The sequence below is a fragment of the Dermochelys coriacea genome, chromosome 5, assembly GCF_009764565.3.
Source record: "Dermochelys coriacea isolate rDerCor1 chromosome 5, rDerCor1.pri.v4, whole genome shotgun sequence".
NCBI classification, from domain to species: domain Eukaryota; kingdom Metazoa; phylum Chordata; order Testudines; family Dermochelyidae; genus Dermochelys; species Dermochelys coriacea.
Window position 1 is genome coordinate 51370178 of NC_050072.1, and position 21211 is coordinate 51391388.

General features: G+C 42.2%; 1 long non-coding RNA gene across 3 annotated transcripts; it reads right to left on the reverse strand.

Annotated features, from left to right (window-relative positions):
* Window positions 1–1713: 1713 nt before the first annotated feature.
* LOC119856005 lies at window positions 1714–20678 on the reverse strand. 3 transcript variants are annotated; one of them, XR_005293114.1, is made up of 4 exons: window positions 20495–20663; window positions 8692–8816; window positions 6661–6773; window positions 1714–2772 (listed from the first exon to the last, which is right to left on the reverse strand). It is a non-coding gene; the product is annotated as an uncharacterized LOC119856005 (long non-coding RNA). The 3 variants fall into 3 exon arrangements; XR_005293113.1 differs by lacking the exon at window positions 1714–2772 and adding an exon at window positions 7786–7897 and having other exon boundaries at window positions 5695–6773; window positions 20495–20676; XR_005293112.1 differs by lacking the exon at window positions 1714–2772 and having other exon boundaries at window positions 5694–6773; window positions 20495–20678.
* Between the last annotated feature and the right edge of the window lie 533 nt (window positions 20679–21211).

Sequence of the window (21211 nt, forward strand, 5' to 3'; positions counted from 1 at the left end):
GATCATGATGATCTCTTTTGGGCTTAAATTCTGAGTCTTTATGCCCCCTGACAGCACTTGGGGCTTTGTCTTGCAGCATCTCCCCATTCTTCCTTTTCATGGCCCAAGTCCCCGATTTCTGTTCCCTTCTCACTCCCAATCCTTCTAGCAGGGCCATCCCTAGCTATTCTGGGGCCCTACACAGCCTCTCTCCCTCCCCGCCAGGCCTCTGTGGGGAGGAAACAGGGGGTTCCAGGCCTCCACAGGTGGGGGGCTGTCTTGAGGGGCAGGGGGGAATCACCCCCCAGAACTCACCTGCAGCACAGCTGGGGTTGGGTCACTGCACTTTCTGCTGCCGGTGAGTGCAGGCCAGGCCTGGTCCTGCTGCAGAGCTCAGGGGAGTGGGGGAGGTGGCCCTGGGGAAGAGCCTGAGCAGGAGCTGGAGCAGCACACAGCTGTTCAGGGCACCAGGAAATTTGGGGCAACACATTTCCTGGTGCCCTATGCAGCTGTATACTTTGTGCATGAGTAAGGACAGCCCTGCCTTCTAGGAGACTGGTCTTCTCCTCTAATTCCTCCACGTCTCTACCTATCTAAATCATCTCTCCCAGTGTGCTTCTAGTTCAGAGGTGGGCAAACTATGGCCCACGGGCCCCCCCTGCTCAGCCCCTGAGCTCCTGGCCCGGGAAGCTTGCCCCCCCACCTCAGCTCACTGTGCCGCCAGCTCAATGCTTTGGGCGGTGGAGCAGTGAGTTCCTGGGGCAGCGTGCTCTGTGCTGTACGGCACAGCTGCCAGTCCTGGTGCAGCTGCGTTGCCAGCCACCGGTGCTCCATGCAGCAGGGGGGGTTGGATAGAGGACAGGGGAGTTTGGGGTGGTGGTTAGGGGCTGTGGGTGTGGATAGGGGTCAGGAAGGAGAGGAGGGGTTGGATGGGGCAGTGGGGGGCAGTCAGGGTGGGGGTTCCGGGGGTGGTCAGGGGACAGGGATAAGGGGTGATTGGATGGGATGGGGTCCTGGGGGGTAGTCAGGAATGAGAGGAGGAGTTGGATGGGGTGGCAGGGGTGCAGTTGGGGGGTGTCCAAGGGCAGTCAGGGGACAGAGAGTGGGGGGGGCTGGATGGGGGTGGTGCCATGCCTGGCTGTTTGGGGAGGCATACAATTTTGGAAACCAGATGTGGCCCTCAGCCAAAAAAAAGTTTGCCTGCCTCTGTTCTAGTTAGTAAGAGAAATGCTGCCATCTGCTGTTTCTCTAAGAATATGGCTGCCTTCCTGTGCTGAAGTGAGCTGTAGCTCACGAAAGCTTATGCTCAAATAAATTTGTTAGTCTCTAAGGTGCCACAAGTACTCTTTTTCTCTTTTGTGCTGCTACTGCAACTCCAGGAGCTGCCCCAGGAACTGGCCAGAGAGGAGACGCAAGCCGACAGATAGGCAAAAGCTTAGCTTTAGAAATGGAGCTAGTCGAAACATGGAATTTGTTCCTGTTTCCCCCACCTGGCCTGCAGTGAGAGGTGGCTGGCCTGATGGAGAGTCCTTATCTGTAGGGACTTGACCCTTCTCCTCCCACTCCCAACCAAGTCCAAGCCCCACTTCCTGGCTTGGATTAGCAGAGACAGCTGGTGTGCTGTGTATCAGGGCTTCTCTGAAAAAGTGTTGATTGTGGTGATCATGCTGAAATAAGATTGTGTTAATTACTCCTCCCTCTAGTTCAGTTAAAGCACTCACACAGACCAAGGGATTGAACAAAGATTATTAACCTCAGCAGTCCTGCTGCTTGAATCATTTAACATTGCAACAGGGAACCAGTGAACAATGCCATTAGCAGAGCCAGTTTAACAGTGCAGCAGTGAATGCCCCCATCAGTCCAGCAGAGTCTAGCATTTAACAGCGCAACAGAGAATACCAACAATCCTGCTGCAACAGTTGACATTGAAACAGTGACCCATAGTAGCAGCCCCCTGTCTTATGCATGTGTGGTGCACTCAAGGGGCACAGTGCCAGGTTTTATGTATGGGTACTTCATCACTCCACCATCCCTGCCTGGGCATGCAGTGAGGAGGGTGAACCTGATCATATGTACTTCCTTCCAGACACTGGCTAACTCCCCACCACACACACCCCACCCCAGAGGCTGCATCTCAGAGGAGAGTTCACAGCTGCAGAATGAGGCCCCTCCTGAACCAAGGCTGGTGCTGGGGCTCTGCTGATCTGGCACCTGTTGCCCACAGTTCCCTCACACCATTCATACATGGCCATTTGCCAGTGGCCCTCTTTGCACTGCTGCAGGCACTCCTGTTCTGGCATGACCCAACCAAGAGAGATTCAGCCAACAAGTGCAACTCCTGTAATGGAACATATAATCACTAATGTGTAATATACCTTACCTGCATGGAGAACAGCTCTAGTTGGCAGTACATAAAGGGTCTTAAGGAGAACATTTTTGTATCTTTCTGGGGTGGAAGCTCTGTAACCAGTCCCTACCTGGCATATCACATGCCCTCTGAATGCAAAGCTCTTATCTTTGTAAATTGTTTGTGGTGAACTGGCCCATGCAATTCAGAATAGCTCCAGAGCTAGTCAAGGCTGTGTTCTACCATCCTCTTAGTTGTAGCCTGGAATTGCTGTTGCTTCTCCAGCATCATCCGCTGAAGCTTAAAGTTCTTCAAGATCTTTTGCCAAAGTCCCTATACATCTCCATCAGAAGGCCCTCCTGTGACCTCTTCCTCCTGCATCTGGATCCTGGCAAGGTTCAGAGTCTTCTGGGAGGAATTGCTAGGATGTACTTGTCCAAATGTGCCTTGAAGGAAAGAAATAGTACATGACGTTTCTTTCCATTTTAACTCTTGACAGAAAAATTACCCCTTTAACTTTAAAAGCAAGGTTTAAATGGCAACTTTTATCTCTAGGCCTTCACTCCCTAACAAAAGCAAAACTGTTTTGCAGCTGCTGAATTCCAGGGATCCTGAGCATAGTAACAATGGTAAAACCTTACAAGTTTAACACCATTTTGGGGAGCTTGAGTGCATAGTGGGAAGCAAGGCCAGGACACCAGAATGTTACCAGGGATGCTCTTAATATTATTTCAGGATGTGGCAGCTTTGGAAAATGCTAACCTCCCTTGGTGGGCCAGCTACTTTCTCAGCAGAACAGCAGATGGCAGACCTCTGCAAGAAAACCCTCAGTTTATACACAGGCCTTCTTTTGTCAGCTCCAAATTAAAGGACCATAAATGCCTGTTGGGGAATTGTCAGCTTGAAGGAAATTGGGGCTGCCTAAGAATTTGAAGAACTATCTGGAAAGTCTTCTTTACAAAGAATTCTGTTAATCAATACCACAAGAATGGTGTAAAATTCAGGCCAACAGCCAGGCTGTTGAACTGGATGCAGGAGCATCCATATAACAGTTCTTTCTACCCCACTCCATATCCATGCAGCAATCAGAAACCAGTGATGTGCTTTTAAAGTGCTGTTAACTGTACACCAAAGAAAGGCCCTACAGTAGACTGACTTTCTGGGACAGTGGTAACTAAGAGTTTGGACTGCCTCCTTAAGTGCTGAAATGCTACTGCCAGAGAGAGAGAGAGAGAGAGAGTGCATACTGCTAAATATCAATTGTACCCTCCCCGATTCTGCATTTACAGTGCTGGATTGGCACATATGCAGCAATGTGCTACAAAGTAAATCAATCAGAATTATAAGGTGGGTGAGGTAATATCTTACACTGGACCAACTTCTTTTGATGAAATACAAGCTGGCAGTACATTCTTTGGCTCCGTGTAGCTTGAAAGCTTGTCTCTTTCACCAAGAGAAGTTGGTCCAATAAAGAGACATTACCTCACCCACCTTGTCTCTGTAATAATATCCCGAGACCAACACTGCACACAATTTATCAGAATTTCTAAAAAAATTCCCATTGCTTAAAATCTATCTTGGTGCTGAGGGTATTGACCAGCGGTTGGGGAATGGAGGTAGTTGTGCCCAGCAGGGAACGTGCTAAGGCATCATTAGTATATGCTGTGGGAGGGGGGTGTTCATTTCCCACACTTGGCAGGGAATATTTTTTGCAGCTGTAAGGAAGCCAGGCTTCTGGATGCTGGGCTATGGGGGGGGGGGGGGAAGGGAAACGATGGTTCCATTATGTGTCGCAGTATCTGAATCCTGCCCTCTGAACACCAGGGGTTGGCAGGTTCCCATGTTTAGAACGGAGGGAAGCTACAAGCAGCATCTGCCTGCCCTCTACCACACAACATCTTCCATTCAGATTAATCCTACAACTGCTATGATAGGGCCCCCTATGTCATTCCCTACCCCTTGACCATAACAGGAATGGGAATTTGAGTCCTTACCTGGGTGAGGTGATGAAGGTCCCTCCATCACTTCCTCCATCTCCTCACTTGAGTCCTGGATGTGGCCTGAATAGCTGTAATCCCCAGTGGAGAGTATCAGCACTACCTCACTGGAGGTGATTGTCAATGATAGCTTTCAGTCCTCCTCAGGGCCTTTGTGGTCAGTCACTCATGAACTTCCACAGGAGCACTTGAGCCATCAAGTGTGAGGATGGGCTCTATACTGAGGGCACCACCAAGCCCCTGACTGAACAACTTGTAGTACAGGGAGCTCATCAGTGCTTGATCAGACTCGAGTTCTAATCCTTTGCTTTATGGTATTTGATCTTCTCCCAGTACTGGTGGCCAGTCCAGGTGACCACTTATGACAATTTGATCTCTCCTTGGATACCTGCTGATTTCTGGTCTTGGACCCAAAAATCATAAGTCTTGCTGGCATCACACCACAACTGAACAGGTAGTTTTGTGTCAGCCTCAGGCCAGGGAGCCATATGCTATGAAGAGGGTTTTCCACAGGTTGCCACCTGACTGATTAAGCATACTGGCAGAGATAGAGCAAGTATTATATGTGCAAGTGGGATCTGATCATTGGAGGTGTCATATTTACACTGAGTTAACTTCTTGTTTCGAGGCAGGGATGGATAAACACAAATATGCCTAGGCAGGGATTTGAGGAATGCCTTTGGGGGACTTCTAGCACTTGAGTGGCTTGTTGCCAAGTTTCCTCTACATTAGCAGCTCAGCAGCACTCAGACTTCAGCCCACACTCCCAGCAGATTAGTTACCTCAATCTTAAAGCCCCACTTACAAAAATCTCTAGTTTGAGTTATGTGGACAAAAGTTGGCTTGGGGCACTCAAGTTATACTTCAAACTAACAAGAGACAAGCCCTCAGAGTGTACTGCTGTGCTAGGCATAACAGCTGGGGTCTCCCCTGCTCCAGGCCAAATAGCACAAACTGTATTCATAGTTGTAAAACAGCAATGGCTGAATCTGACTCACCATCATTGTCCAGTTCCACCCAATCTAAGGAGCTCATTTCAGACTCCACTACTATTTGAGAAGGCAAGAAAAAAATCAAAGAAAATCAGCCTCAACTAAGCTTGCTGGGATGAATGCAGATGGAAAGGAAAAAGCTGTCTTGTGCTCCAGAATCTGAACCACATGGACCTAAGACATCACAAGTCCAAACAGACTGGAAAGAAATAGTCTGCCAAGAAAGGCAAAGAAACAATGGAAAGACTAAAATCTCTAGCTGGCCGTCACACTGTGGTGTGACTAGTTTTGTAAACACATGCTGTTAGAAATCCTTCAAGTTCCCAGAAATCTTGTCACTTTATGGAGAGACTAATCCCCAGCAATCTGGCATTCATATGGTTAATGAGGAGATCATTTATTAAAAACAGATGGTTAATGAAGTACTTAATGGAAACAGGCACACACAGGATCATACATTTTATATTGTGTTTTTGCCCTTAAGGATTTACTAACCATGCACAAATACAGGAATAACCTCACCCAACATTGGAATACAGCCATCTCTGAAGTGGAATGCAACAGCTATTTAACAGCATGCACCCCAGCACAGGAAGTCAAGAATAGCAGTAGGATGGAGGGATTGAGGCAGAAAAGTTATTCCTGGGGACAGTTCTGTGCCAGCTTGGTCCCTGGCATATATTAGAATAGTTGTAAGGCTGTTCTAAGCTACATTGTACATGTACAATCCCCAGGAGCCATTCCATTAGCAGGAGATTAGTGGAGCATAGGGATACCACAGCACTGCCTTTTTCCCCCCCTTGCTACAACCCCAGTGCCAGGAGTCAGGGTGGTTTAGAAACCATTACAGCTGTTCTATAACACCAGAGAATTGCCTAATTGCCAGCCAGCTCTCCTGGCTTTAGGGCAGCTTTGCTCTACCAGACCTGCGCAAAGCTCCCTAATGGATCCAAATATCACACCCCTGAATTGGAAGAGGGAATTTAGATTGGAAGAATGAAATGACTGGAATGTGCTGTTCATGTTGCAATTTGAGTTAATATCCCTCATTACCAAACGGGTCATAAGTTCTTAGAATGGCCACAGAGGGCCCCCAACCTCCAATTTACACAGTACCATCATTAGCACAATTGCTTTTAATACCATGCTGGGGTGCTGATCCAGTGTTGATTCAAAAGGGAAAATAATTACAGAATTACTACTGCCACTTTCTGCAGCTTTCGAGCATTCATTGGATGTTTCCCATCCAAGTCTGGCCAAGTCCTAGAGTACTTAGCACTTGTCTACACTTGAAATGCTACAGTGACACAGCTGCATTGCTGTAGCGCTTCAGTATAGACACTACCTATGCTGACAGGAGTAGTTCTCCTCCAGTGTAGGTAATCCATCTCCTCTAGAGGCGGTAGCTACGTCAATGGAAGACTTCGGTCAACTTAGTGCTGTCCATAGCTGGAGCACCTGGGGGGGGAAAAGAAGCATAGGTAATACAGTCCCCTCCCCCAAGCCTGGCACCCCAAGCTGTCACCTATGTCACCTGTCCCTAAAACTTGCCCTGGAACTATACGTGTTCATGATCTGCACCAGCTCTCTGGCCACTGCTACTCCCCTTCTGCAGCACACAGTGGACTATGCTACACCTCAAACAAAGGTATAGCAAAGATCATCACTGATATCTGTAATCTCTTCATCAGAGGGTCCCAGAGTCCCTTCCTGAAGCACTTCAGTTAGCAAATCACAGTTGGTGAGTGAAGCAAAGCATTCTGTCCATATTCAATCCAGGCAACAAATGATGACTGACAGGCCACAGCTCATTCTGAGAGCAATCTGGGGTAAATAACAGCATAAATCAAATGCTCCAGTTGTCTCATCAGTCCCTAGCTACTTGAGTTATTTTATCTGAATCAAGAACAAATTTCACTGGACGGATTATTGGCTTTGAGTGTAAATAGTCTGTAAATATTCCTCTTAAAAAAAAGTCTGTTCTTCACATAGTAATCTCAGTTACATGTGTCATAGGGACTGAAGAGATTTTTTACATCCACCTTCTCTTTTTATTCTCCTCCCCCCCCCCAACCCCCGCATGAGATCCTTGATGTCAGGTGGCAGACTCCCGACTTTTAGTCCCAGTTTTGGCACAGGAGGACCAGATCGGGCCCTGCCTAGCTAGGGTACAGGGGAGGGCACAAGGAGGAGCTGCCTTCTCTCCTTGAGCCCTCTGCCTTTGACACAAGGACTGCTTCCCCTAATGCCACAGGTAGTGTGCCCTTCTACACCAGCCAGCTATCTGGGCAGAGAAAAAAGTATGCCACACCATTTGAAGAGAGGTGCAATTGCTCCTGAAGTTTCCCAGCGTTTGTGAAACTACAAGCCATATTTCTTACAAGTCCCTTTATGTGGATTCTTTACTCAGCATTAGTCACCTCTGTCCCTTGTCTGAATGCTCCCCACCTCTTCCTCACATAACCCTTACATTTATTTTGATGCATGCTGCTGACTCAGTGCTGCAAGATCCATTTTCCTGGCTCTCCCACAACTGCTCTGAATATTGATTGTCGAGCATCAAGCCTTTTCTATTTCTTGATCTTGGCAGAGGGAGAAAATGGATCAATCAGCAAGGGTTACTTATGTAGTTGCTGTCACTGATTAAAAATAGCCTGTGTTTTTCTTTAAAATGCTCTTGAGAAATAATAGTGTTGAAATAGCAGTAAATAAAACCTTAAAATGAAGAGTAGTGTGTCAGTTCTGGCAATCTGTGACAGTTTGGTGTGGTCTTGGGCAAAACAGAGTTCAGTAAAAACATCACTGTTCCTTTAGGCTTATGTAGCTATTATACAGAAGGAAATTAAAAAAAAACCCGCACACACACACACCACAACCCCAATTTTCCCATCAGGAAAGGCAATGTGTTTAGTGGTCAGAGCATGGGACTGGTGGTCAGGAGACCTCAGTTTCTGACTGATTTGTTGTGTGATCTTGAGCAAAAAAACACAAAAACCACACATGATCAACCTGTGCCTCAGTTTCCTAGCCTACATGATGGGGATAATGATCCTTACTCTCATTCACAAAATTGAGTTAAATCATACCCTCACTGAAATCAATGTGAATTTTGCCACCGATTTCAGTGGAGTCAGGGTTTCACTGATAGCTGGATTAGATCCATTACATAAATGCACCATCTTGATTATTATAACAAATAAGATGTACATTGAAGATCTGTTTATAAGCAAGATTGTCATGCTAGTTGAAGAATAAAGACAAAAATACCTAACCAAACCAAAATTCTTCTTAAGACAGAAAACAATCCATGGTATAGTTCTGTGCTGTAGATTTTAGATGTGGTGCATAGTGTATAAATATAAATCTCTGTACTTACATAACAGCTTTTTCCTAGGATTTCAAATAACTTTGACAAGCATCACAACCAACCAGACCTGTATCAAATCTTCCAGCCTGTAACTCAGTCATAATAAATGACCAGAAGTTGTGTGTGACCAGTACCTTTGAAAAAAAAAAAAAAAATCAAGCCTCAGGTGCCTCAAGTTGAGACAAACCAAGGCAATCAAAATTTTTGAAAGTTTTCAGAGGCAAAGGCTTGATCCTGCTCTCTTTTAAGGGAATGGAAATTTTGCCATTGACCAGTTGGAACAGGATTGGTCCCTATATGCAAAAATGGGAAGAGAATTCAGATGTTTTAACTCAGTCTTTTATCAACTCCAAGAAAACACCCTCTCCTTAGAATGTACAATAGTACAGCAATATAAAGCACTGAACTAAATTTGCAAATTGACTAAAGACAGAAAACAGGAAATCCCTTCAGAGGCTGAGGTAGTCCTCATTAAAGCAAAATATTTGGTGGGGAAGGTTAAGCGATATTAAAGTCTCATACCAAAAATAAAGGTAAAATACAGTTGACACTTCCCCTCTAAGCTATGTTTAAATACTATATATTAATTGATCTTTCCAGTGAGTGGTGAGTCACATAGTGGAATGGGAACACTTTTTGGTTCTCCATTTCTGTCTGGGTATTTGTATGGCATTCAGCACTGCAGTGTGTCTCTATGATATGTAGCTCTTCATAACAATCACTTGATGTGCTATGATAGACAACTTGACTGAGAAAAGTCCTTTCAGATAATGTTTCCTCTTGTTTGATACTCTTGTCAGTGCTTGGAAATTGAAAGGGAAGTCAAAAAAGTCTAAGGCGGGTGAACCTTCATGTTTCATTTCTTGGAGACCTTCTTTTAATCTCTAGAGGAATACGACTAGTTTATAGGCTAGGTTATTTAAAAAAAACCCACACAAACAAAGTCAAGTAGCTTCCTCAGTACTTTGTTAATGGAAAACAAATGCACAAGGAATTAGAGGTGAATTAGAGTTCAGTTACAAAAAAAAAAAAAAAAAAGGTACAGGTATGGCAACCTAGTTAAGTATCTAAGATTTTCTTTAGAAAAAAAATCAGGGTTGGAAGGAGGGAATTTTGAAGTCATAGAAACCCTGGTTCAGCAGTTGCCATCCATTTAGCAACAGTTAAACCTAAAGCTGAACCCATCTTTGGAGAAGGTCAACCATTCAGCATTTTCATTAGTGACTTGAATAATGGAGTGGAGAGTATACTTATTTTTGCAGACACCACCAAGCTGGGAGGAATTGCAAGCACTATGGAGGACAGGAATAGAATTCAAAGTGGCCTTGATAAATTGGAGAACAGACAAACAAGATGAAATTCAATACAGACAAGTATTACACTTAGGAGGCAAAAATCAAATGCACAACTACAAAATGGGGACTGACTGGCTAGCTAGTAGTAATGCAGAAAAGAACCTGGGGGTTGTAGTGGATCACAGTTTGGATATGAGTAGTAGTGAAAAAGTCTAATATAATTCTGGGGTGTATTAAAAGAAGTGGCATGTGTAAGCCATAGGAGATAATTGTCCCTCTCCGCTCAGCACTGGTGAGCTGAAGTATTCATTATGTCCATTTTAGGCACCACTCTAAGATGTGGACAAATTGGAGAGAGTTCAAAGAAGAGCAACACAAATAAGAGGTTTGGAAAAGCAGTCCTATGAGGAAAGGTTAGGAAAACCTGGTCATGTTTAGTCTTGAGAAAAGATGATGACTGAGTGGGGACCTGATAATAGTCTTCAAATATGTTAAGGGCTGTTATAAAAAGATAGTGATATTTTCCTCCGTGTCCATAGAACAAGTAGTAATGAGCTTAATCTACAGTAAGGGAGATTTAGGTTACATATTAAGAAAAACTTCCTAATTCTAAAGATAATTAGTACTGAAACAGGCTTCCAAGGGAGGCTGTGGGATCCCAGTTATTGGATGTATTCGAGAACAGGTGTCAAATATAAAGGGAAGGGTAACCACCTTTCTGTATACAGTTCTATAAAATCCCTCCTGGCCAGAGACAAAACCCTTTCACCTATAAAGGGTTAAGAAGCTAGGATAACCTCACTGGCACCTGACCAAAATGACCAATGGAGGAGACAAGTTACTTTCAAAGCTGGGGGGAGGAAGAAACAAAAGGGTCTGTCTGTCAGGAATGCTCTTCAGAACTCCTGTAAAAAGTTAAGCAATCTAGCTAGAAATGCTAGAGATTTTCTTTTGATTAATGGCTGGTAAAATAGCTGTGATGAATGGAATGTATATTCCTGTTTTTGTGTCTTTTCGTAATTTAAGGTTTTGCCTAGAGGGATTCTCCGTTTTGAATCCGATTACCCTGTAAGGTATTTACCATCCTGATTTTACAGAGGTGATTCTTTACTTTTTCTTTAATTAAAATTCTTTAAGAACCTGATTGCTTTTTTCATTGTTCTTAAGAGCCATGGGTCTGTATTCATGTATGCAAATTGATGAGAATTTTTATCAAGCCTTCCCCAGGAAATGGGGTGTAGGGCTTGGGGGGGGAAAGACATCTCCAAGTGGGCTCTTTCCCTAGTCTTTGTTTAACATGCTTGGTGGTGGCAGCGCAAGGTTCAAGGACAAGGCAAAGTTTGTACCTTGAGGAAGTTTTTAACCTAAGCTGGTAAGAATAAGCTTAGGGGGTCTTTCATGCAGGTCCCCACATCTGCACCCTAGAGTTCAGAGTGGGAAAGGAACCTTGACAACAGGTTAGGCAAACATGTCAGGGATGGTCTAGGTATATTTGATCCTGCAACAGTGCAGGGGGCTGTACGAGAAGCTCTCTCAAGGTCCCTTTCAGTCCTACATTTCTAGGATTCTATGTTCTTAAGCATTTTATTGAATAGCTATGGTCTTAAACAGTGTTCCTTGTGGCCCAGAGATCTGAATGCACTTTACCACAAATCTCAAAGTTGTAAAGATGATGATTCCAAGGCAGACGAAATCTAAAATTAGGGCTGTCAAGCAACTAAAAAAATTGGGATTAATCGCACTGTTAAACAATAGAATACTATTTAAATATTTTTGATGTTTTCTACATTTTCAGATATATTGATTTCAGTTACAACAAAGTATACAATGCTCATTTATATTTTTATGAGTATTTGCACTGTAAAAAAAGTATTTTTTCAATTCACCTAATACAAGTACTGTAGTGCAATCTATCATTAAAGTTGAACTTACAAATGTAGAATTATGTACAAAAAACTGCATTCAAAAATAAAATGTAAAATGTCAGAGCCTGCAAGTCCACTCAGTCCTACTTCTTGTTCAGCCAATCGCTTAGATGAACAAGTTTGTTTACATTTGCAGGAGATAATGATGTCTGCTTCTTGTTTACAGTGGCACCTGAAAAGGAGATCAGGAGTTCTCATGGCACTGTTTTAACAGGAGTTGCAAGATATTTACATGCCACAGGTGCTAGATTCATATGTCCCTTCATATTTCAGCCACCATTCCAGAGGTCATGCATCCATGCTGATGACTGGTTCTGCTTGATAACAATCCAAAGCAGAGTGGACCAAACACATTCATTTTCATCAGCTGAGTCAGATGCCACCAGCAGAAGGCAGATTTTCTTTTTTGATGATTTGGGTTCTGTAGTTTCTGCATCAGAGTGTTGCTCTTTTAAGACTTCTGAAAACATGCTCCATACCTCATCCCTCTCAGATTTTGGAAGGCACATCAGATTCTTAAATCTTGAGTCAAGTGCTGTAGCTATCTTTAGAAATCTCACACTGGTACCTTCTTTATGTTTTGTCAAATCTGCAGTGAAAGTGTTAAGAAACCCAAACATGTGCTGGGTCATCATCCGAGACTGCTATAACATTAAATATATGGCAGAATGTAGGTAAAACAGAGCAGGACACATACAATTCTCCCCCCCAAGGAGTTCAGTCACAAATTTAACCAATACATTATTTTTTTTTTAACAAGCATCTTCAGCATGGAAGCATGTCCTCTGGAACGATGGCCGAAGCACGTGAAAGTTTAACACATCTGGCATGTAAATACTTTGCAGCGTCAGCTACAAAAGTGCCATGCAAATGCCTGTTATCACTTTCTGGTGACATTGTAAATAAAAAGAGGGCAGCATTAACTCCTGTAAATGTAAACAAACAGGATTGGCTGAACAAGAAGTAGGACTGAGTGGACTTGTAGGCTCTGAAGTGTACATTATTTTGTTTGAGTGCAGTTATGCAACAAAAAAGAATCTACATTTGTAAGTTGCATTTGTGACAAAAATTGCAGTACAGTACTTGTAGAGGTGAATTGAAAAATACTATTTCCTTTATCATTTTACAGTGCAAATATTTGTAATAAATACACACTTTGATTTCAATTACAACACCGAATACAGTATATATGAAAATGTAGAAAAACATCCAAAATCTTTAATAAATTTCAGTTGGTATTCTATTGTTTAACAGTGCAATTAAAAGTGCGATTAATTTTTGAGTTAATTGTACGAGTTAACTGCAATCAAATTGACAGCCCTATCAAAAAATAGACACCACACTACCCACACCCCACCTCCATGGAGGGAATTCCAGTGAAAAAATAATTGGACACTTTCATATTCCAGGAAATACCGGCATTGTGAACCCAGCAGGCTGCTTCTGGAGAGAACATTGACAAGTAGGTCACCAGATCCATTTTCTGACACTCCCCATAGTTTCAAATTTTTTGATGACATGTGCATAAAAATTTTACAGAAAAACTTTTGCATACATTTTGCTACTTCGCCTACTTTCCAAATCTACAAAACATGGAAATACATTTATTAAAAATATCATTAGCAGAAAGAAACACAATGAGATAGCAAACAGAGCATAGCTCAGACCAGCCAATTCCAAAACCAGTTTGAGTGTTGGACTGTAGCCAGTTAACTATATAATAAAGTAAAAAAGCCTTTTGAGCTACAGCTCCATTATCTAGAGATGTCGACCTCTCATTTATATATTGAATAAATAAGAGCTGTTTCTAACAAATCGTCACCAAAGCACATTACCTGGATATTAGAATATTTATTTGTATATCAATGCTGCTCTAAGAATTTTTGTAAAGAACTATAATGCAACCAGTACCTGTGTACATGTCCTTACTTGTATATAACAATACAATATTTTAGTGTACATTGTCTATTTTAAATGTAAATGTAAATATAAAATTCAGTTACACACACAGAGTTTCAACCAGCTCAAACAAAGCAAGCAGCCCAGGTATCTGTCCCCATCTTTCTTCCAATTCTAATCCACAGGCTAGAAACTCTAAACCTACTGTATCTAGCGATCCATGTTTTCCCCCTATTTGGCATAAGCACTAATAGAACAGGGGCTTAGTCTATAAATAGACTGTCCTCCATTTTAAATTCCCTTGCCAAACTCAGAGCTAGCTTCTTGTGCAGTCAAGCAGCTAAACTTAAGGAGAGAGGGAACAGGGAAAGAAAGGACAGATGGGAAACGGGAAGACCAGGCAAGTGCTGGAGCAGGACATATACCCTCTGTCTAAAGGAAAAAGAGATTCATTCCTCCTTTGTCTTGATCCGAGGGAGTTCTCTTGGATGAGTAACATTTCAGACTTCCCATCACAATGATTATACATTTTAGAGGTTATCAGAATCCAAATGCATTAAGAGGGGGTGAAGTCACATACAAAAACAGTATTCCTCACATCCCTAGAGGTCAGTAAAATTGTATTTAATGTTACTAAATGGTGAGCAGGCCTCAGAGACATGGCAAATTTTGGAAAGGTTACTAGTCAAATAAATGACAGGAGGTTTGGTTCTATTTCCTGGAAGCACATGATTGAGTTTAATGGAATTAATTGTCAGATTCTTCAGTTTGTGTATTCTTTAGTTCCACTAAAATGTGAAAATTCACACTCATACATACACATGCATTTTACTGAATCCCACGGGTGAAATCCTGGCCTTATTGAAGTAAATGGGAATTTATTTCAGCGGAACTAGGATTTCAGCATGTGTATTTAATATGTTGCTGGAACATTGATGGATAGTTTTGATATTAACTTCTTGAATTTCCTCCTCTCTTTAGGAAATAAGCAACAGTAAGTCCAAAAGGAAGAGGTTCCTCTGAATTCTACTTGGCAGAAAGAGGTAAACATCACCTGCTTTCATATGACACAGGGTTGGGGGAGCAGTCATTCTGGAAAATGAAACAGTTTCTCAGAAGGCTATAAGGACAATACTAAGGACCTCAATATATTCTCCAGATTTGGAAGTGAGTGACTGTGGTCAGCTCAGTATCACAAGGACACTTTATGGCGTGAAAAAGATTTGTTTGTCCAAAACTAAACAAGTTAGTGAACAAAGCTGGTGATTAGCTTGGAGAAACATATATAGCATTTCTTTCCTTTTACGTAGCTTCCATATGCCCTCCCTCTGGTAGACTCACAGCATAAGCATTGCAATTACAAATGCTGTTGAGGAACCAACTGAAGAGCCTATATTTAAATGCATGCCCTTCCTGTCTATAGGAAGAACTACCTTTGTCTTTATTAATATTAAAGAATTTTGGACTTGAGCCAGGTGTTCCTCTTGTTTATCTAATCCTATCCACATTTAAAATGCACATTGCAAAGATGTGTACTTGGGGGAAAAAAGCATAGTATAAAACTCAGAAACAGGCAGTTTATTCAAAAGAGGCTATCCACTTTTATCCAATGTGTGCTTCAGGGAAAGCCTGCGTGAAAGATGAAGGGTACTCTACATGGTGAGGTATGGAAAATCCTTCAGGATGCACTCAAGTAGCATGGAGAACATAAAAGTGAACAGGGAACAGGAAAGAACAATGATGACACAGACTAGAGAGATACTAATAAAACTTTTCACTAAAGCACATTCTTTTCTAAAAAACATTGATAGGTCAAAGATCAGATGAAACTTCCAGAGAGACTAGGAGGAAATGCTATTCCAACTCCCAGCGAGTGTGGCATTTGAAGGAAATGAGAGTTTTGCTGAGGTGGATTAGAAGAAAGAAATTGTTTAGACATTGTTCACAGCTGAACAAGGCCCTTGAGGATGGCTGGAAGCTGTATAGAAAATAGGGTATTACTGAATAATCATAGCAATCAGTTCTAAAGTGGGATTAAGAGAACCAAAATGAGGGCAAGCTGATTTCTATTTCACTTCAGCCCAACTTCAAGTCAATGTATTGCCATAAAAGTAACTCACACAATGTCTGATTTAGACAATTCAAACAGCCTCAGCTGCTGTACACACATCTCCCCAATATTATGCTAACGCTTTTTGTAACAGAGCCATGATTCCCCTGAAACATATTGAAATGAATGCTTTCTTGAGATGTACGGGGGGGGGACCATTGCACACATGAAATCACTTCCTGAATATTAAAGTGTTTCACTCCAACATGGTTGCTATCATCCTTGGAATGACTACTATGGCAGCACCTTTCTTCTAGCTAGAGAAGGAGGTCTCTCTTCAAGGCCATCATGAAGGCTGCAATGAACTAGCACTATTCAACCAAATGTGGTTTCCATGGTTTTCAGATAACATGCAGATGAGCATGGTGCATAGATTGATTGATCAAATCAATAGCTATACGATGGCCAGAGATCTCTAAAAGGAACCACAGACTGAATTTCCCAACTGCAATCCTTAGGTCTTGCTCTTCCTTTAATCCAGGAAACTGCGCAATATTCAAACTGAATTGCTCAGTTTCCAGTCAGTCACATTACCCATAGTCATACAGGCTATAAGAAATGGAGCCAAACCAGGTAGAGGGAGTTTGGTGTTCATGGATTTACTTATAAATGGAGATCTATACATATACATATTGTCTTCTGTGACTTGTTACCCTCAACTCTTTTAAATAATCTGTATATTTTTCATTGCAGGATGCTATTATCATATTGATGGTTCAGGGGATGTTATCATAATATATTATATTACAAGACAGCTGCACATGCTAGACTGAATTATTAATGATTAAAATCATCTGGTGATCTGACACCATGAGCTATGCAATTCTGTTCAGTGACAGATGATACAACTGACTCTGTAGAGGTGCAAACTGGATATGCACAATACCACTGTCTAGGATGTACACAAACAGACCCTTCATTTATTATTTGCTGTTCATCTGAAGACCCTTTGTGGATTACAACTGACTAATTCTAAATATTCCTTATGCATTTCATGCTTTTCAGATAGGACTTTATCTGCTTATTACTCATGTTAACATGGTTTTACAAATGAATTGCCAGTTGGCTAGAGCAATTGAAGAGATATTGGTTGTGATGTCAAAAAATTAGCAGAAACCTGAAAGTAAAGATAAGGGGAGAGTGGAACCACAATAGCACTGTTATTTTACTTTGCAATGCATCATTCTATCTATTGTCCCTGTCGCTGTGTGTTTAGACCATGAACTACAGAAATGGATCAGTGAAGACAGCATTGAGCAATAGACACCACCTTCGAAACCAGCCAAGGAAAAAAAAATGAAATATTTTCATTCTTGCTTAAAAGAAAAATCTTGAGGCTACTAACAAGGTAGATTGCTGAATTGAGGTATGTTGGTAACTGAAGAAAATACTGTTTTTCTGCTAAATAAAGTTGTATCACTTTGTTTATTGGGTCAAAATCAAAATATATATACCTGCTCTCTCTCATAGGAAAACGGGGGGGGGGGGAGGAGAAGAACCCTACACCTTTCTATTGCCACCCATCCTTTCCACACAAATGATCTATATCAGTGGTTCTCAACCAGAATACATGTACTCCTGGGGGTACGCAGAGTTCTTCTAGGGAATACATCAACTCATCTGGATATTTGCCTAGTTTTACAACAGGCTACATAAAAAGCACTAGAGAAGTCAGTACAAACTACAATTTCATACAATGAAATGTTTATACTACTCTATAGACTATACGCTGAAATGGAAGTACAATATTTATAGTCCAATTTGTTTATTTTACTCTATGGTAAAAATGAGAAAGCAAGCAATTTTTCAGTGTGTTGACATTTTTTGTGTTTTTATGTCAGATTTTGTAAGCAAGTACTGTAGTTTAAGTGAAGTGAAACGTGGGATATGCAAGATAAGTCAGACTCCTGACCAGAATACAGTAGTCTAGAGAGGTTGAGAGCCACTGATCTGTACAACCTACGAGCACCCACTTCTGTTTTTTTCACTATTATCAGGCCCAGTGCAATAAAACCAATTGGCTATGTAGTGTATGAAATGTGGCAGAAAGGAAGCATTAGGCCTATGCTTTTCAAAATGAACTGGAGATCTTTAAGCCTGCATGGACTCTATGAATCTATGACTCCTTCTTAAGACCCGATCTGCACCAAAACTTAGGTCAAGGTCATCCAGGGCTGTAAAAAAATGTCATGCCTTGAGTACTGTAGTTAGGTCAACCTAATCCCCATGTAAACCTAGCTACTGCCCCTCAGAGAGGTGGATAACCTACATAAATGGAAAAACCCTTCTGTCGATGTAGGACACATCTAAATTATGTCACTATAGTGGCACAGCTGCAAAGCTATAGCTGTGCAACTGTAGCAGCTGCAGTGTAGATGTAGCCTAAAACAACACATCCTCTTCTTCCACAGAGCTTGAGAAGAAGTGGATGGACAGCAGAGCTTAATTTGTGCCAGGGCTTGCCAGAGCTGAGCCCCGGCACCTCTAGGCTTGGCAGTTCATAGCCTCAGCCCCTCTGGGCTTCCCATGTCAGTTATGAAAGTAAAAAAAGTTACTTGAGCCCCTGACACCTAATTGCTTGAGCCCAAGCACCTCTTTCATCACAAAGAAAGCACTGATGGACAGACAATTTAAACTGAACCTAAACTAATATTAGGTCAATATTTTGAAGAGTAGAGAACACATGAGTGTCAAGTGTCAGAGTAGAATGATGGCTTCTTCCTCAGTAGTATGAAGTTTTCCTTATGTACAAGGCCAGTACTGGCAAATATCGTAGGAGAGAGCTTTGTTACTTTATCATTTAAAATCTTAGAGATTTGTTGTATGCTATTCTGAGTTTTTATTTAACTCTATTTGGCTTTGGGATCTTATGACAAGAAAAATGAGAACAAGCTGAATGTATCCTGGCAATATGTATTAGTCTTGTTTTGTATTAATGATTTCAATAAAAAGCTATATTATAAAAAGTATATGTACATGGAATGCTATTTGTTCAAATGAATGTGGCACAAAGCACTGTCTAAAAACACCCACTACCTTAGAAAAGCTAAAATCAGATATTTGCTATGCCTTCAGCCCTCCCCTTACACAAAAAATTAAGCAATCCCCACTCCACAACCTGCTGCCCATTCAGTTCCTCAGATCCCCACCCAGTCATGTTCTCCTCATTTCCTGGTTCCTTCCTCCCTCTAGTTTCTTCCTCAAACCTAGTTCTTGTCTTTCTCCATGGGTTGTGCGTCTGCACAGCCTCAGGTTGCCTGCCAGCCCTAATCTCCTCCCACAGGGCCCAGCATCTACCTCCTGCTCACTCCTTGGATTCTTTCCCTGGCCCCACATTCCATAGCAACCTCATGCCAGTCCTCAGCAGTATAGCCCTCCCACTTTTAGAGGTGATGGGGCCATGACCTCTGGGGCCATGACTCCCCCGTCTTCATGTTGGGAACCTTTGCGCTAGTAAGAAGTTATTAGAATGAGGTGCTATAACACGTACCCAAACCACATTACTCATTAATTCATTGAATTTGGGGTTACTTAAGATAAAGTACAGAACTAAGCCTTCTTGTAGTAGGGTGGTAGCACCACTATTGTTAAAGTTGAGACCAGCTTACTGTTTAACAGCCAGGCAGTTTTCTAAGTGCCTTAAACAATTAATACATTCCTGTCGATTACATTCAACATTGCCATGATCACACATTTTAGGGTACTTAGTGGTTGTCTCCTAGTAACAGAATTTCCTCTTATGGCAACTTGTCTCCCCTTGAGTGTGTTCTGAATATTTTGGGTCAAACTCTCAAGTCGGTATAGTTTCTAAAACCTAGTCAGTACCTTCCTTTATATCAGTTTGATTTCCTATCAAAAGGAAATCACTGATTCTATAATCCGAGTACAGTTATCAAATAAAACATGGATATTTTAGATAATCAAAGTTTCAATTCTATTATTTACTCCATATTACAAAAAAGGGACATTTCTCTTTCATAAATGCCCCAGGACTTCATGGTTTGGCAATCAATAAAAGACAGCTATCCTGAAGAAGCTAGTAGAAACACCATCTAAATCTCCTTGAGTGTGCATATTTACCACTGATATACATAATATTAATAATAAAATCCATATCATGTGGCTATCAGTACAATGTTGTTTGACTTACATTTGAATCACTAAGGCAAGCCAATCATGAATTTGCCACCTTACTAGAAGTGTTTTATTTGACAACTAGAGGACTCTACTTGACCAGACTAAGGCCCATGACCTGCAGGGGGGTTGATGGTAGGGGAATCCAGGTGCTCCCACTCCACCAAGCTCTGAATCAGTGATCCTACAGTCAAGGCTGCCCTTCCTGGGCCACTTATTTCTTTTCCTCCCACCCCCACAATTGTCCCAAAGTCACAGTCTGGGTTAAGGCAGTATGAAGGGTGCCCTCTTACCACAAGGCACTTTCATATGGCAGTGTGCAGCATGGAGGCTCTCTTTCACAGGCAGCAACTGCCTCCTCCCATGGTATGCCCCCCTTCTCCCCAGTCAGCTCAGTCCAAAGGCTTGCCCAGGCTGGGGGAGTCCAAACAAAAAATAAAGGGGCTTACCAAAGTCCAGAGTTCATATGAGGGAGGGAAGAGGGGAATGCTTCCCTCTCAGGCTGTCTCTGTGGCAGGTCCTCCCTTCCCTCAGGGAGGGACCTTTGAGCAGCTGTCTTAGGGAGAGATTCTGCCTTCCCTCAGCTCTCCTCTGTTAGAGTTGCAAGTCTGCTCTCTTCCCCAGTCTACCCCCAAATCAGCTGCTCCCCTGCCTTTTAACTCCTCCTCCAGTTGGAGTATCTCCTACAGGTGTGGTACAGTGTGGCTGGCTGAGCCTAAAGTAGTTCCCTAACCCCTTGTTGTCCAGTGTGGGGTTATACACCCCATCACACATGGTACTGTAACTGCAATTTCTTATCCAGCTAAGCTTGGAATTCTCTCAGAACAATAGATTTGTCTTTGCAGATTTTAATGATGCAGAATGATTTTTAGGACCAAATTCAGATGCATAGCTTTTAGGACCAGAAAGAACTATTGTGATAATCTAGTCTGATATTTTGCATAACACAAGCCAAAGATCCTCACACAGTGATCTCTGCATAAAGCCTATAACTTCTGTTGGAGCTAGAACAGAACTTTTAGAAAGACATTCAGTCTTGATTTAAAGACATCAAGTGATGGAGAATCCACCACATCCTTAGCTAAGATGTGGCAATCATTAATTACCCACATTGTTAAAAAGCTGTGCTTCATTTCTAGCCTGAATTTATCTAGCTGTGGCTTCCA